This window comes from Phascolarctos cinereus, unplaced genomic scaffold, assembly GCF_003287225.1.
Source record: "Phascolarctos cinereus isolate Bilbo 61053 unplaced genomic scaffold, phaCin_HiC Scaffold_7;HRSCAF=346, whole genome shotgun sequence".
In the NCBI taxonomy this organism is placed as follows: Eukaryota; Metazoa; Chordata; class Mammalia; order Diprotodontia; family Phascolarctidae; genus Phascolarctos; species Phascolarctos cinereus.
In genome coordinates this window covers 153847777-153863255 of record NW_027556180.1, presented here as the reverse complement: position 1 = coordinate 153863255, position 15479 = coordinate 153847777, and the positions used below count along the sequence as shown (strand labels likewise).

At 35.8% G+C, this 15479-nt stretch overlaps 1 protein-coding gene and 1 pseudogene across 1 annotated transcript in view; one reads left to right on the top strand and one right to left on the bottom strand.

Annotated features, from left to right (window-relative positions):
• NALCN (sodium leak channel, non-selective) overlaps nucleotides 1-15479 on the top strand; it is a 516511-nt gene that overhangs the window by 183773 nt on the left and 317259 nt on the right.
• Nucleotides 5859-6400, bottom strand: LOC110192700 (activated RNA polymerase II transcriptional coactivator p15 pseudogene; annotated as a pseudogene).

Genomic DNA, 15479 nt, shown 5'->3' with positions numbered 1-15479 from the left:
ATAGTTGACCTGTATCACAATTTTCTAAATGACTGACTTACTTGCAAAGAGCCTGACAACTTGTGTGTCTGACATAAAAGCTTTATATACTTCATTACCCATAGCATGTTATATATGAGAAACTAAACATAGAGCAGTCATGAGTGAAAAAAGATATTTTATAATGGTAAATTGCACATCTTTGTTAGTGTTAGTTTATGGGGTTATTTCAATCCATTTTGATGTCCAAAGGCCATTGCAGTGTGAAATTTCTTAAATTCACAGTCTCAAATAGCTATTTGATGTATATGTATTGCTTTGATAACAATTAAGTGTGACAACACATTGAATAAAGTAGAGACTTAATAAGTTGTTTGAACAAATAAATTGAGGTATATTTTTCTCCATGGCATTACATTTAGTTTTGGAATTACTACCCTGGGACTGAGCTCTTGTCATGGTGAGTGAATGAGCACAAACTTATGTAGCCCTATGTGTGTATACACATACATGTACACACATACACACATATAATATATTTATATACATGCATATGTATAACATACATACATATTTATATAACTATATATGTATATAAAACTATATTACTATATCTATCTATCTATTTATCTATCTATCTATCTATCTATCTATCTATCTATCTATCATCTATTCTTAGCCTATGACTACAAACTATACTTAGTATTCCAGCCAGATAACAACCTTGGCCATTTTCTTGCAGTCTACCTGCTATAGCTTGACAGGATGACAGTTGTTTATCTTACATGTATGTTCATCATGCCTATGAGTTTTGAAAGCAAAACACCTTTTTTTCCCCCTTTCTATTGAAGATCAGGATAAATCCATCTTCATGAGGTCAAATATTTTTTTCCAAATCTTCCTATGATACATTCTATTCTTAATCAGAAGTTAATCATTTTTCATTCTTAAACTATTGTTAAGAAAACCATTTTTTCAAGACTGTTCACTCCTCTTATTTGCTTTCCTCTTCAATGTTGCTGGAGTTGAAAGCACCACCTGTCCTTAATTTTCCTACCTAGGACTCTAATGACACTAGAGGTACCTATCAAAAGTCTGAATTAGTTCTCTATGGGTAGAGACTTATCCTGTAGTGTAACTGTAGTGGTATACCCCTTTCTTTCAGTATAGTTCACTGAACAGTATTGTTACATGTATTAGTAGAATAGCAATGTGGTAGGCACTTAGGCAAAAGGATACAAAGTTTAGCTATGGTGTGGTATCAACTTTAATAAACCATAATGTTGATGATGGATATGATACACATACATAAAATATCATAGTTCAAAATAAGATGTAAAAGCGAAGTACTGCATGAAGTCCAAAGGATAATTAAAGATTTGGAGGAGGTGCCATTTGATCCAAGCCTTAAAAGAAAACAAAGAATTTGACAGTTTGGGAAGAGGAGAAATGTTTCGGGAATTTGAACTTTACTTAACAGACAATAGAGAGCTATTGATGAATTTTGAAGAGTTTCATGCCTAGATTTATACATATGGAATGTAAGTTTGGAGTTGATATGCAGAATAGTTTAGAGGGGGTGGGAAAGAGAGAAAAAGAGGGGGCAAAACCTGTTAGGAGGTTATCATAATAGTTGATGTGATTATTCTGGTGATTTGTACTAGAATGGTAGAAGTGGGCATAGAGAGAATGAAAAATATTAATATAAAATGAAATACATTAATATTCATTTTTTATTTTGAGTCCCAAATTCTCTGTCCCTTAGGTTCTTCTTCCATCTGTTGAGAAGGAAAGCTATATGCTACCCTTCACACATGTGAAGTCCTATAAAACATTTTTCCATGTTAGCCATGTTGTAAAAAAAAAAAAGGCAAGAAAAATAAAGTGAAAAAAATTCTGTTTCCATCTGCATTCAGAGTTCATCAGTTCTCTCTCTGCAGGTGGACAGCATTTTTTTTATCATGAATCCATTGGAATTATCTTCGATCATTGTCTTGATCAGAATAGCTAAGTCTTTCACAGTTGATCATCTTTACAATATTGTTGTTGCTGTGTACAATGTTCTTCTCACTTCACTCTGTAGCAGTTCATATAAGTCTTCCCAGGTTTTTCAAGAACAATTCCCCTTCTTATTTCTTCTAGAGCAAAAGTATTTCATCACAGTAATATACCACAACTTGTTTAGCCATTCCCCAATTGATGGGCATTTTTCGATTTCCAATTCTTTGCCAGCATAAAAAGAGCTGCTATAAATATTTTTTTTGTACAAGTAGGTCCTTTTCCTTTTCCTTTAGTGTCTTTGGGACACAGATGTTGTAGCGGTATTGCTAGGTCAAAGGGTATCCGTAGTTGGGCATAGTTTCAAATTGTTTTCCAGAATGGTTCGACCAGTTCACAACTCCACCAATAACGTGTCCCTATTTTTCCACATCTCTTCCCTCATTTGTCATTTTCCTTTCCTATAATGTTAGTGTAAGGTTAATACTTCAGAGTTGTATTAATATGCATTTCTCTATTAGTGATTTAGAGCATTTTACATGATTATCAATAGCTTTGATTTCTTCTGAAAATTGACTGTTCATATCTTTTGACCATCTATCAATTGGAGAATGGCTTTTATTTCTATATTTGGCTCCATTTCCTATATATTTGAGAAATGAGCACTTTGTCAGAGAAACTTGCTGTAATCTTTTTCCCAGTCTCCTACTTTCAGGATGGAGTCTAGATTGGCAAGAGAATGGTGAGAAAATAAATGCATTGGTATAGTGTGTTTAAGAAGAGGAAGAAAGATGAAGAGTGATAGCTGAAGAATAATTTTCAAGGGAAGGGATTTTTTTAGGATTGTGGTGACCTGAGTGTGTGTGTGTGTGTGTGTGTGTGTGTGTGTGTGTGTGTGTGTGTGTGTGTGTGTGTGTAAGAGAGAGGTGGTGAGTAGAGGCAGGGGGAATCAGAATAAACAGACAGGTTGAAGATGCATGGTGAGCTAGGGACTTGCTGCTGCTTAGAAATACTTTAATTCTTTTCTTATAGCTCTTCTATCTCTTAAAGCAAATATTGATGGTTTTTTCCTTCTTGCATTAATACCTTGACAACAATTTTAATGTCCCACAATAGCCTCCTACTTCAGTGATGGGACTGAGATTAGCAAATGATCAGTATCCTTAACTCCCTTTATCCATTAAAAATTTTCAAAATCATTGCCCATTCTGTCATCTTTTTCCTGCATCTTATGAGAAAAAAAGTATCATAATTCTTTTCCATAAATCTTCCACCTGTCTCTGTTTCCTCTGTTGAAGGATCAAAGGGTCCAGGTAGAAATACAGCCAGAATAGTGAAAGGAACTGGGAGCATGAAGAGTGCTCAGACTCAAAAGACCCAAGAGTACCAAAGAAGTAAAAAAGCAAATGTAGCACATAGAAGGACTGGGAAAGGTGAGAGCAAAAGGACTTGGATTTAGAGAGTAGAAATTCAAGTTCAGGATCTTGAAGTTTTTGCAAGCCTGTATGAATGTGAGATCTAAAGCATAATAATAATAATGCTATGTGACTTAAATGGGGTGGGAAGGGAGTATTTTGAATTTAAGGAGGTTGAGGGATTATGTAATACAAGTGTTATAGGGTGATCAATATGAATACTGAAGCCCTTTAAGAATATTGGGTAATAGAAAGGAAGACTGTAAACCAGATAGTAAAGTCATTAGGGTACTTGGGGGAGTAATCTGGAAGTCAATCAATGAATTAAAAATAACAAAAATTAGGAGAGGGTAACAAATGCATTGTATCCACTTCAGGAGAAGAAATGATTATTGAATGGAGAGGTCCTCTAGATTATCTTCTTTTCAAATGACATCATGATCTTCATTCCTTGGAACACTGCAGATCTCATAATCCATAAATATTTTATAGTATTTATCTTAAGTACCCACCAGGGAAAATCAAGTGGATAAAGAATGCTTGTTTCTAGAATATTAATCACATCAAGTTGAGTTGACAATGCATAAAGATCACCTATCAATTTATTTATCTTGTACGAGCACTGCAAATGGGCAGTAAGTTGGTCCTAGGACTGAACAGAAGGAAGAGAGCAAGCTGAATTGCCTTAGGGAAGTTTCATGATTATTTTAGTGACCTTAATATTTTCTCTTAAACACAGGCCCACCTTTTAAAAACCATTTTTTTACTAGTGTTTTATGTGTAAAAATTATGGAACACTGTAGTATTGGAAGAGTTGAAACTGAATATCAAAGGGAAGGTGCATGGTGGGCATAAGACTCATAATGTAAGTAAGGACATTATAAGGAGTCATATAGAAGAGAATAAAGGATGTTAACAAAGAATTATATGACAAAAAATAGATTGATCATAAGACAAGAATGAGAGAAAACTGATAGGCTATGTACATCACTGGTATCCTTGAAATATCGAGAGAAAAAAAATGGACGACTCCAGCACATTGGACACAGATCTTCTCCCACCCCTCTCCCCCACTGCAGTGAACTAAGAGAAGCAAGTACTTGGACTAAAGTCACATAGGCTGAGCAAACATGGATGGGATGTTATGTGCATCATTGCAATGGATACCAAATCAATGAAATCAGGTATCCATTAGAATATTTAAGATTCTATAAGAAAAAATAAAGAAGCCTCTGTGAAGGGAAAGAGTATAGGGTATGATGATCCCTCCCTCTTGGATCTATAAAATTAATTTGAGTGTGAAGAGGGAGAAAAATTGGCCATCAGTGGAGAGAGTTGCAATTTTCTCAGGAAAAAGCCAGGTTTCATTTAAATCAAAGAGGTGGAAAGAAGAGCCTCAAAGACAAAATAGCATAATAGACTTGGAGAGGGTTGAACAACTGAAGTAGTCTTTGAGAGCTGATTCCATTTCGGATGAAGGAATTAGAGGAGATCACTAAGGAGAAACTGCTTGCATTGTGGATTGAAGCAGATAACTGGAATTGGGAGGTTGAATGGGGAGGCCTTTTGGCAATAGAAACTTGTACAACTAAAAGGCCTCAGTTTTCAGTTAACATGGAATCTTGGAAATTCAGGATATAACACTGAGAATTCAGTCCAAGATGTTTTTTGACCCATGCTAATTAAGCCTATAGAGTTCACAGTGAGTGGGTGATAGGTAGGAGGCCAACATGGAAACTTACCCATAGGTATTCTTTAGCTCATATTGATTAAAAATTATGAATTGGAGGGAAGCATAGCTTTTTTTCCTCTGTGACATGTTCTTTTTGTTCACTAGACTGTAGCCATCTCTAATCATCCTGATCTGTAACTTACCACTGGACCCAGATGGATCTGAAGAAGAAAGTGAGACTGGTGACTTTGCACAGGCCTCCCTCACTTAAATCCAATTAATCTGTAAGTCATGGCATCACCTTCTGGATGTCATGCTACTCTTTGAGAACAAAGGGCAAATAACAACAGGCTCTTAGTACTGGTCTTCAAGATCTCGTGATCTTTTTCTTTATCAGATTAGAGAATTTCAGAATTAGAAGGGACCATAGAAGTCATCTGGCCCAACTCATATTTGAGCAGGAATTGCTGGTTACCAATCACGTTTATTTCCTAACTACCCTACATTTATTTTGTCCTTATTCTGTATGTCCCTGTATCCTTACCTCTCTCTGTTGTCCTGAGTATCATGTGCATTCCTTGAGAATGGGGACTGTGTGATATCTTTGTCTTTGTAGTCCTAGTGCCTAATAAGAGTCTGGTGCACGTTAGGCACTTATTAAATGCTTGGTAATCAATTGAGTTTTCCTAGAGTAAGTCTTAAATTATTTTCCAATCCAGCCTGATTGATAGCTATTCATCCTTTATGATATGTCAGTTCTGAGAAATGTGCTTTAAGGCCTTTCTTTTTTTTTTTTCCACTCAGAATACACTTTTAATGCACATTTTAAAAAAAAAGGATTCATGTTACAAATTGTTTTGCAATCCAAGTATACAATAGCTTGGAAAACAAATAGTTTAAAAAACAAAAGCCAATGTAAAAAGACTGATTAAAACAACTAAAACAGTACAGGTTTCATATGGCTCTGATTTTACAGTTTTCTTACTGCATCATCAATATCAGAAATCTGTTCCTTCAGCTGGCTCCATCGTTCTGGATTTAAAGAAACACCTTTTGTACCAGGTTTCGTTTCACCTTCCTGATCCATCCAGTATTCTCTAATATCAATTAGGACTTTTCCTTTAAAGTCCTGAACACTGACATATCTCATTTTTCCAATCTGGAACATATGATCATCTCGGCTGCTGCTCTGCTTGGACGAACTTTCTCCTGTCTTCTGCTTCTTTATGGGTTTTTCTGGAAGAGCTTGCTTTTTCCTCTTTGCCTTTTTGTCAATTTCGCTGTCACAATCACTCCCAGATGGGCTTGAAGAAACAAGTTCCTTTGATTTGGGCATCACTCCATTCCTGCGGCTGTACACTCCTCTGTGAGCTCGGGAGTCAAGGCCTTTCTTCTTCTATAGCAGGGGAAGCCAGCTCATAACCGTGCATCAACATAATTAGTGACTCTTTCAGGTAGGAAGACTCATATATCACATATAATCTGTAGTATCTAGAAGGGATACTAGGGATGGTGTAGGGGTTCAATATCAAGCCAAATGAGGATTGGTTAAAAGAGCTGGAAAATGCTTAGCTCAGAGAGGAGAAGATGGTAATGTAGGGTTGGGGGTAGAAAAATATGATAACTGCTTATCATAGATATGCAGGTAGGTAAGCGATTCAATTGGTAGATCTTCAGACCTGGAGTCAGGAAGACCTGAGTTTACATCCAGTTTCAAACCCTTATTGGCTCTTTGGCTCCAGGCAAGTCATTTAACCTCTGTCTCCCTCAGTTTCCTCAACTGTAAATTGTTCCCCTTTGCCCCAGACAGCATTAATGGAAGTAATGAGTAGAAGTCACGGGGAGGCAATTTTAGGCTTGCTATAGGGAAATACTTCCAGTAATGGAATGGGCTAACTTAGGAAATAATGGCATCCTCCTCACTTGGATATGACCATTCTTTGGGTATGTTGTAACAGGGATTCTTGTTTATATATGGATTGATATAAAGACAAACAGATGAGCTTAGTAACCTACTTATGAGAGATGTGCGCTGGAGGACAGGTTGATCTCTTGTTATGGATATTCAGTATCCATACTTTCTAGATAATAAGGGATGGGGGAAGCTAATATGCAATGGAAAGAGCCAATGCATTGGCTCTCAAATCAGAGGACCTGGGTTGAAATCTAGTACTGTAATAATAAATGATTAACAAGTGTCTCTGAAAAAAAAAATGTAGCCACAACATACTTTTAATTTTAATATACATCATTAATATTTTGTCCCATCATTTTCTTAAATCTAGGTATCAGCAAAACAATAAATTAAGTCATAATTTTTAGTGTTGGCGATTTTCCAAGTTGTAAATGTTCAACACTGAAAATTTAGCAATTGGCCCTGACTCTAGAACACATTCATATCAAATCCAACCTCTGATGCTTACTATGTGACCCTTAACAACAATGGATCCTGATTTCCTCATCTATAAAATGAAAGAGTTGGATTAAATGCCCCCTGATGCACCTTGCTGCTCTAGATACTAAAATCTTTTTTTTTTTTGCTTCCTCTTGGGAAAAATCTTGAAACTCCTCTCTCCACTTGTTCTTCTCCAGTCAACTCCTCTTGGTCCTGGGTAGTTTTATTTTTTGTGCCTATTTGACTCTGTTCTACCTTGCCCTTTTTTTTTTCTTCTACATACTAACCTGACAAGCTAGCAACTTCTATGGTGTGTTAGCTGTTGTTTTTGAGACTTGCTGAAGATAGATAAAACATTTTATCATTTGCAATAGACTTTTCTCAAACAACTATGTAAGCCAGATTTGACAGGGCATATATTATCTGTATTTTAAAGATGAGGAAACTGAGGCTAAAAGTGATTGTAGTTACTATCAGTAGTTAATAAAATGTCAAGCGCTCCCCTACAAGACACACAAAGGATCAGCAAAATGTCCCTCTTCTCATAGGCATCTGACCACCTGTAAATAAGCTCATCTGCCTTGCTTATTCACTATTGTGACGATAACTACTATAGCAGGGTCTATAAGAATCCATTGACAAGAATGTATTAAATATCTATGTGCCTGGAACTGTGCTAGATGCCAAGAACACAGTGTGTTCTCTCAGGGAGCTTATATTCTTTGGGTGAGAATGTAGATTACTATATAAGAAGCTTATGCAATAGACCAGGAATGTGTACACAGGGACATTAGAATAAAAGTGAAAAACATTTGGCCGGTATAATTGTGGCACTTGGTAAAAGAACAATAACAACACCACACTATTTTCTTGAAAAGGAATAAAAAATTAATAATTTACTGTTAAGCATAGGTGTAGGATCACATACATGATGATAACTGAAGCCATGGCTCATAGTAAGTTAGGTAGGATTGTACAAAGGAAAAGAGAGGAGATCATGGGCGCCAGCAAAAATGTAAATGTCTAAACTACAGAAAAGGTGATTCATTAAAATCACAAAGTTGCTACTTAGTGAAGCCAGGACCCTGCCTCATGACATGTGTACTCTCCACTTGTCCTACATATATTGTATTGATTCTAATTTAGGAAAACAAGAATTCATATTGCTTGTGACTAATAGGATTTCATACCTTCCATACGTTCAACTCTCCATTTACTGATTCAACTTTAATTTTCCTATTGTTAGTTTGGGAAGTCACTGAAATGGTGAATAGAGTCACAGAGTAATAGATTGGCATAGCCTTTCCAGTAGCAGTGATAGTATTGATTTGATCATGATTCTAAAACTGAAAAGTGTAGGGATTAGGGTATTCATAGAGTGAAAAATGGATGATGAGAAATTGGAAGGGAAGAAAAGTAAAGTATGGCTAAAACCCCTAAATACAATAGCCAACTGAGACATTTACTAGTCTGGATAGCAGGTTTCTTTTTGTTTTGTTTTATGTTTTTTTTTGGTGAGGCAGTTGGGGTTAAGTGACTTGCCTAGGGTCACACAGCTAGTGAGTGATAGGTGTCTATGTGTTTGAGGACATATTTGAACTCAGGTCCTCCTGATGCTCTATCCACTGCGCCACCTAGCTGCCCCCTGAATAGTGGTTCTTCAGATGGAAGTTCAAGAGGTGAAAAGGCGTCAGTACTCCAGAATTCAGCCATTGGAACAAGAAGCAAAGCATCCAAATTGCCAACAGCTTCTATTTAGATAAAGGCCAAAAGAACCATTTATAATAGCTTTCCTTGAAGCAAAAAAGGAAATTCTCTTTGTGACATGAAATGATTATTGTTTAGACTGAAATAGAAAAATTAGCAAAGGCTTAGGCAAACTTTGTAAGTTGCGTGCAAAATGTATGTATGATTCTAGATGTTATATTAAGGAAAAAATGAAATTTTCTGTTTTGAAACAGATGAAGCTATTTTGATGGAGCTAGTGAGGTTTTTGATTGACAGAGAAGGAAATGAAGCCATACAGCTCTTCTATTTCTCTAACAACTTTCTGGAGTTTCAGCTTTATATATTACAGTGACATCCATCACCATAACCAGTGATTACATGTTCAGAGTCTCTAAAATACCTTACAGTTTTGCTGATGAAGAGCCAAAATACTTCTTGCTGCAATAACAACAACAAAAAATTCATTTTTTTTTTTGCCTAGAATCACAAGGTGTAGGCTTGGTAGTCATTTCAAGTATGTGAAGGTCTGTGGGTGTGTTTTGATTCCAGTACTGTTTTTTTCTTTTTAATATAATTTGATGTAGTTTTATTCTTAGAACTTTGCTTACATTTTAATATTCTCACAGTGAGAAATAACAGTCATTTGATATGTTTTTAAGCCTTATCAATAGAGCCAATTAAAAAGCAGTTCTTTAGTTTTTAGAAACAACTTATCATACCTTGTATTATTGAATCACTCCATTTAGTCACAAAAGCAAAAATCTGTATTTCAGCAGAACACTTCAAAGAATTCTTAGGCAAGTTTTCATAAACCATTAAATTATGACACTTTGCTAACTAGTTTGGATCACTGTTGCTTTTTTCTTTCTTCAAGTATTTATACTAGAGGTTACTTCTCTGTGCAGTAAAGACTTACCTGCATGCTGCATTTATAGCCTGTTTTTCCCATATTATGTTCTCACCTTGCTGTCTCACCACTTTTATGGGGAGTATTCCTAGAAAGCAAACTGGAATCCCACTTCTGCTGTTTATTGTCTATTGGACCCTGGAAACATAAGTTTGCCTCCCTGTGTTGAACCCTTTTTCCTCATCAGTAAAATTATGGGATTGGATAAAGTGGATTTCAGGGTCCCTTAGAATGCTAATCTAAGGCAAACATTGGATGGTTGTTAATCCAGTATCCAAATGAGTCAATTTTGTTTAAATAAATCAATCCCATGATTTAATAGCCTATAGAAAAAATGACTATATTGATTTCATATAGGCAAGATTACAGGAGACCAAATTACTGTTTTAAAAAGATTATATGGGGAATTCTAGTGCCCAAAAGAAGCTAAATCTTTCATATTTTTTCATTGTCTATGTTACTGATCCACTACTTTAATTTGGAAAATGGATTGTATTTTAGAGTTAGTCTTATACCAAGGGTTCTGATACCTTGACTGTCTCCCAGGCTCTAGAAATGCCTAAGACACAAAAAACAGAGAAAATTTAAGATAATAAAAGCCAGACATAGTGCTTTCAGGTTCTACATACTTGGCCACAGGCCTATTTCTAACCTGGAGAACATTATGACTACTTCCTGTAGTTTCCATTTAAGACTACCTCTTAGACAATTAGAACAGTAAAGACATACTTCTAAAAAGCTTTCATTAAAATGAAGCATTCTTATGGGGTAACCCTTCTACCTGCAGCTATGCCACCCCACTAGTGCAATTCCATTATATGTAGGTAGGTGATATACTGGATAGAGTGCTGGGCTTGGAGTCAGGTAGAACTGAATTCAAATTCAGCCTCAGACACCTACCATCTATGTGACCCTGGACAAGTCACTTCACCTCACTCTGCCTCAGTTTCCTCACATGTAGAAGGGAAATAATAACAGCACCTGTCTCCTAGGATTGTTGTAAAGATAAAATGAGATAAATATTTGTAAAGCAATTTACAAACCGTAGAGCACTTTATAATGTCCTTGCTAGTAAATGCTAACTATTTTTAGTTTGTAGAGTACTAGACTAGGAGTCCAGAAGAGTTGAGTTCAAATCTTGCCTAAGACATTTACAAGCTATGTAAGCCTGGACAAATGATTTAACTTGTCTAGGCCTCAGTTTCCTCATCTCTAAAATGGGGTCAGTCATGGCACTTACCTTATGAGGTTCTTTTGAGAATAAAACAAGATAATATTTTATGAAGTGATTGGCCAGCTTTGAAGCACTACATTAAAAAAGTTAGTAATTATTATGTTTATTAATTCTTACTACACCACTGGTAGAGAGAGGGCACACACAAACACTGAGGATACATTTAACAAAGGAACATGTATGGAAGGAATTTATGGAAGAAACGTGTGATTTGGGGGGGAAAATGTGAAGGTATACAATATAGGCATTTATTTGGCCAGGAAACATGAATTGAGTATATGCATGTAGGAATATGTAGCTGGGACTACACAGCTCACCAGTGTTGTACACTCATACCACCAGTGTTGTAAAACTTCCCTTGTCCTCAGAGTAAATAAGTCATAGACAAAGGATTTAAACCCAAGTCCTCTCAGTCCAAATTGAACACACACTTCACTGCCTTCTGATGGTCAGACGTATTGTCTGGAAGGCGAAGGTGTATGTTGCATATTGCTCATGATTAACATAATAATCGTGGAGACCTTCATAAAACATATGAGCAACCACAGATAAGGCATATGTCAGCCTTATTGTCCCATGGCTTTTCAGAAAATGTATAAAATGCAGAATCTATCTGATGAAGAAAATTAATCATGGTCATCTTACACAGAAAGCCTGGTATCACAGATAAAATGCTGGACTTTGAAAAACTGGGAAAATTCACTGAACCTATTCCCTTATCTATAAAATGGAGATAATAATAGTGCCTACCTCACAGAATCAAATGGTTATATTGCTTTGCAAACTTATAAGGAATGTCAGATGTTGTCATCAGATACACAGGCTCTACCTCTACCAGGAGGACATACAAAATTCAGGATGTGTTAAGTATGGAAGAATAAAGGATGGGCTGGGAGTAAGCAAACTTTTCCTCTATTATTTTGAAAATGTTTAAGAAAAATTCCTTTCAGTTGTTTTTCAAACTAGTTAGACTTGGGAGTTTTAAACACTTTGTATTAGCAGCTGATTCATTGTAGGTGCTCAGTAAATACTTGATGATAAAAAGGGGCTTACCACCTGTACTTTGGGGAAACAGCAGATCTTGTTGGATTCCAGTGTATCCTACAAATAAGATCAAACCCTTGAAGATCTATCTTCTGACTGTTAAATCCTCTTAAGAAAATAAGTCCTCTGGTATTCTAAAGCAGCCAGAATAGGATTTAAGAGATAAAAAGGCTGGGAAAAGTAAGTGTGCTGTCTTTGTTCTGGATAAAATAATCATTAGGCTATGAGACTAAGGAGGAATGATTTAATTCCGGATCTACTTTTAAATTTTAAGAATTGTGTTTATGTCATACCTACATCCTATCCAAAACTAGCATTTGCATGACACATTTATTGAGGTATTTTACAAAGCTTTATATGTCATTCTTGCTATAAATGAAACCAGAAAATGGGATGTAGTTCCATCTCAATGGAGTCATGGCTCATGGTACAAATTCTCCTTGGAAAGACAATTAAAAGGTTGGCAGAGTTGATTTCTCCCCACATCTAAAGGCAACAAGAAACAGAATTTCATAAGATACTTGGTTAGATTGAAATTCTTGTGAGACCATTTACAAAAAGGGCTTCGGGAAGATAATTGCAGTTTATATGTCAACATCTGTGACAAAGGAAAATAATTCTATCAAACACTTGCTAAGACCTTTCAAATGAATTGAACATACATTTTATGATAATAATTGTTAACATTTACATAGTGCTTTGATGTTGGTAAAGTGCTTTTCATTTGATCCCCTCTATAACCCTGTAATCTTGGTGCAACTATTATTCTCATTTTTCAAATAAGAAAACTGAGACTGGGAGACATTGACTCTGCCCAGGATCATATAGCCAGTAAGTACTTAAGGAAGGATTTAAACTTAGATCTTACTGACTGCAAGTGCATCCCTCTATTTACTATGCCACTTGGCTGTTAAAAATACTATATATTTACATATAAGTGTGTGTGTGTGTGTGTGTGTGTGTGTACATATACACATATATTTGCATAAATTCTAACAATCAATTTTAATGCAATCATTTGGTATAGGGAAGGAAAATGAAAAGTGTACTGGGAAATACAGATAAAGAACAAGAAATAAAATAGAGACAGGAGTGAAGACAGAGACAGAGAAGATAGGGAACCTACCTTCTTCAATGTAATCATGGTGTACTGAGCAGGAAAACAATGATAAACATCACACACACACACACACACACACACACACACACACGAAACTGGCAATAATTTATGAGACAGAAAATAGCCAGTTTAATTTCAGAATCATCTGTCTGTTTACAGTCAGAACATCTAACTTTTAGAGGAAAGAATAAAATCAACTAAAATTAGATCAACCATATTAGAAAAAAAAGGATAAAAATAAGCAGATTTGGCATGTAATTAAAACAGTTGCAATCTTAACTATTTAAATAAATTATTGATTCAAAAAATGATAAATGGATAAAAGAATAAAAATTGACAGAAATTACTACTTTTTTTTACTTATTTCCTAGGGAACTATAATTCATGTTAATCAGTTGCTATAACAAAGAAACTAAAAGAGCCTACACCTTAATCAGCAAGTGTTTGCTTTCCTTACCTAGTAGAGATATATGCCAACCAACAGCAATATGATTTTAGACTATATATAATGCACATAATTCGTAATTTGCACTTTAATTCATAAAATCTTACAGAGGAGGAAAATGGAAAATCATGAACAGTATTGTCTCATAAAACAAAAATAATTGGTGGAAGGGAAAACAGTTTTGCTAAATCTTACCAAGAAATCTTATTAAATTTGATTATCCCAAGGGCACTTAAAGATAAAACCCACAGAGCATCAGGGAAAGAATGTTCTCTGTGATAGACTAATGATGTTGGCATGACTAAAGTGAGAAAGAGCAAATCACATTGGGCCAAATGATCCTATTAAATAGCAGAGATCAACATCTTGAAAGCTTGACTCTCCCCAGAAAGCAATGACCTCTAGGCAAATCTCTAAGACTAGAATTTGCAGAGTAAATACCAATCTGCAGTTGTAGAGTTCTTAAAAATAAACCCCCTACATGGATGAAATCACCGGTCCAATTTTAAAAAGTACAGCAACTCTGTGAGATAAGTGGTGCAAATATTATTCTCATTTTCTAAATGTGGAATCTTAAATTCAGATGTTTCCAAGATCACACCAGAATAGCCAATCCATTACTCAGTGAAATCTTAACAAAGTTGTGCTGTCACATTTTGACAACTTTAGTGATGTCCCACATTCAAGTTCTCCATTACAACAAGTTTTATCTTGATATGCTAGAATTTTACTATAAATACATTTTTATTTTAGTGCACTTAACTGTTCTATTATTCTGTCCCACTCACTGACTCTCCTTGTTCCTGGAAGATAAGCATGAAGTATTGAGAGAAACCTAGATAGCACAAAAAGGTGTCTGTGGGGAGTGATAGTGGTAAGGGGCAGACATTAGTAGGGGAAAAGTTAGCAACTGAATGTGGTTAAAATGCTAGCACTGGGACTCCTTTGATATTTTGCAGAAGAAATTTATCTGATAACAGCCTAACTTTTAACCTTTAATTAAGGTGTGATGTTACAATCATTTCCATGTACTTTAGCTAGCTACCTTCATTGGCCAACTTGTGATTAGGTAGACAAGGTCATCTTTAAATAGAGAATCAGATTTTGGTCCTAACCTTAGTAGAGGCATGAACAGCAGCCTCATCCCAGTAAAACCATTTTTGCAGATGGGCTAAACTAGGTGGAAATAAGCGAAAGGCTTTAAACCTGTTAGCAAGTTAGGGGAATGTCTACCCCAAGTATGTGAAGACTTCCTCTGGTAGACAGGGCGGAGGAGAACAATTTGTTCCAATGGCCATGAAGGCACTGTGAAGTACTTACAGCTTGGTCAGACATGGAAGACAGCAAGGTCATCCACTGCAACTTGACCATTGCCAGTCATCCTGACTTTTGTCTTGCCACTGGACTCAGGAAGAGAGAGTGAGGCTGATGACTTTGTGCATCTCTGACTCACTTAAATCCAATTCAGGCACAAGTCAGATATCACTTTGTGATATCATTGGTCCTTTTCAACAAAACTAAAGATGAATAACAGTAGAAGCA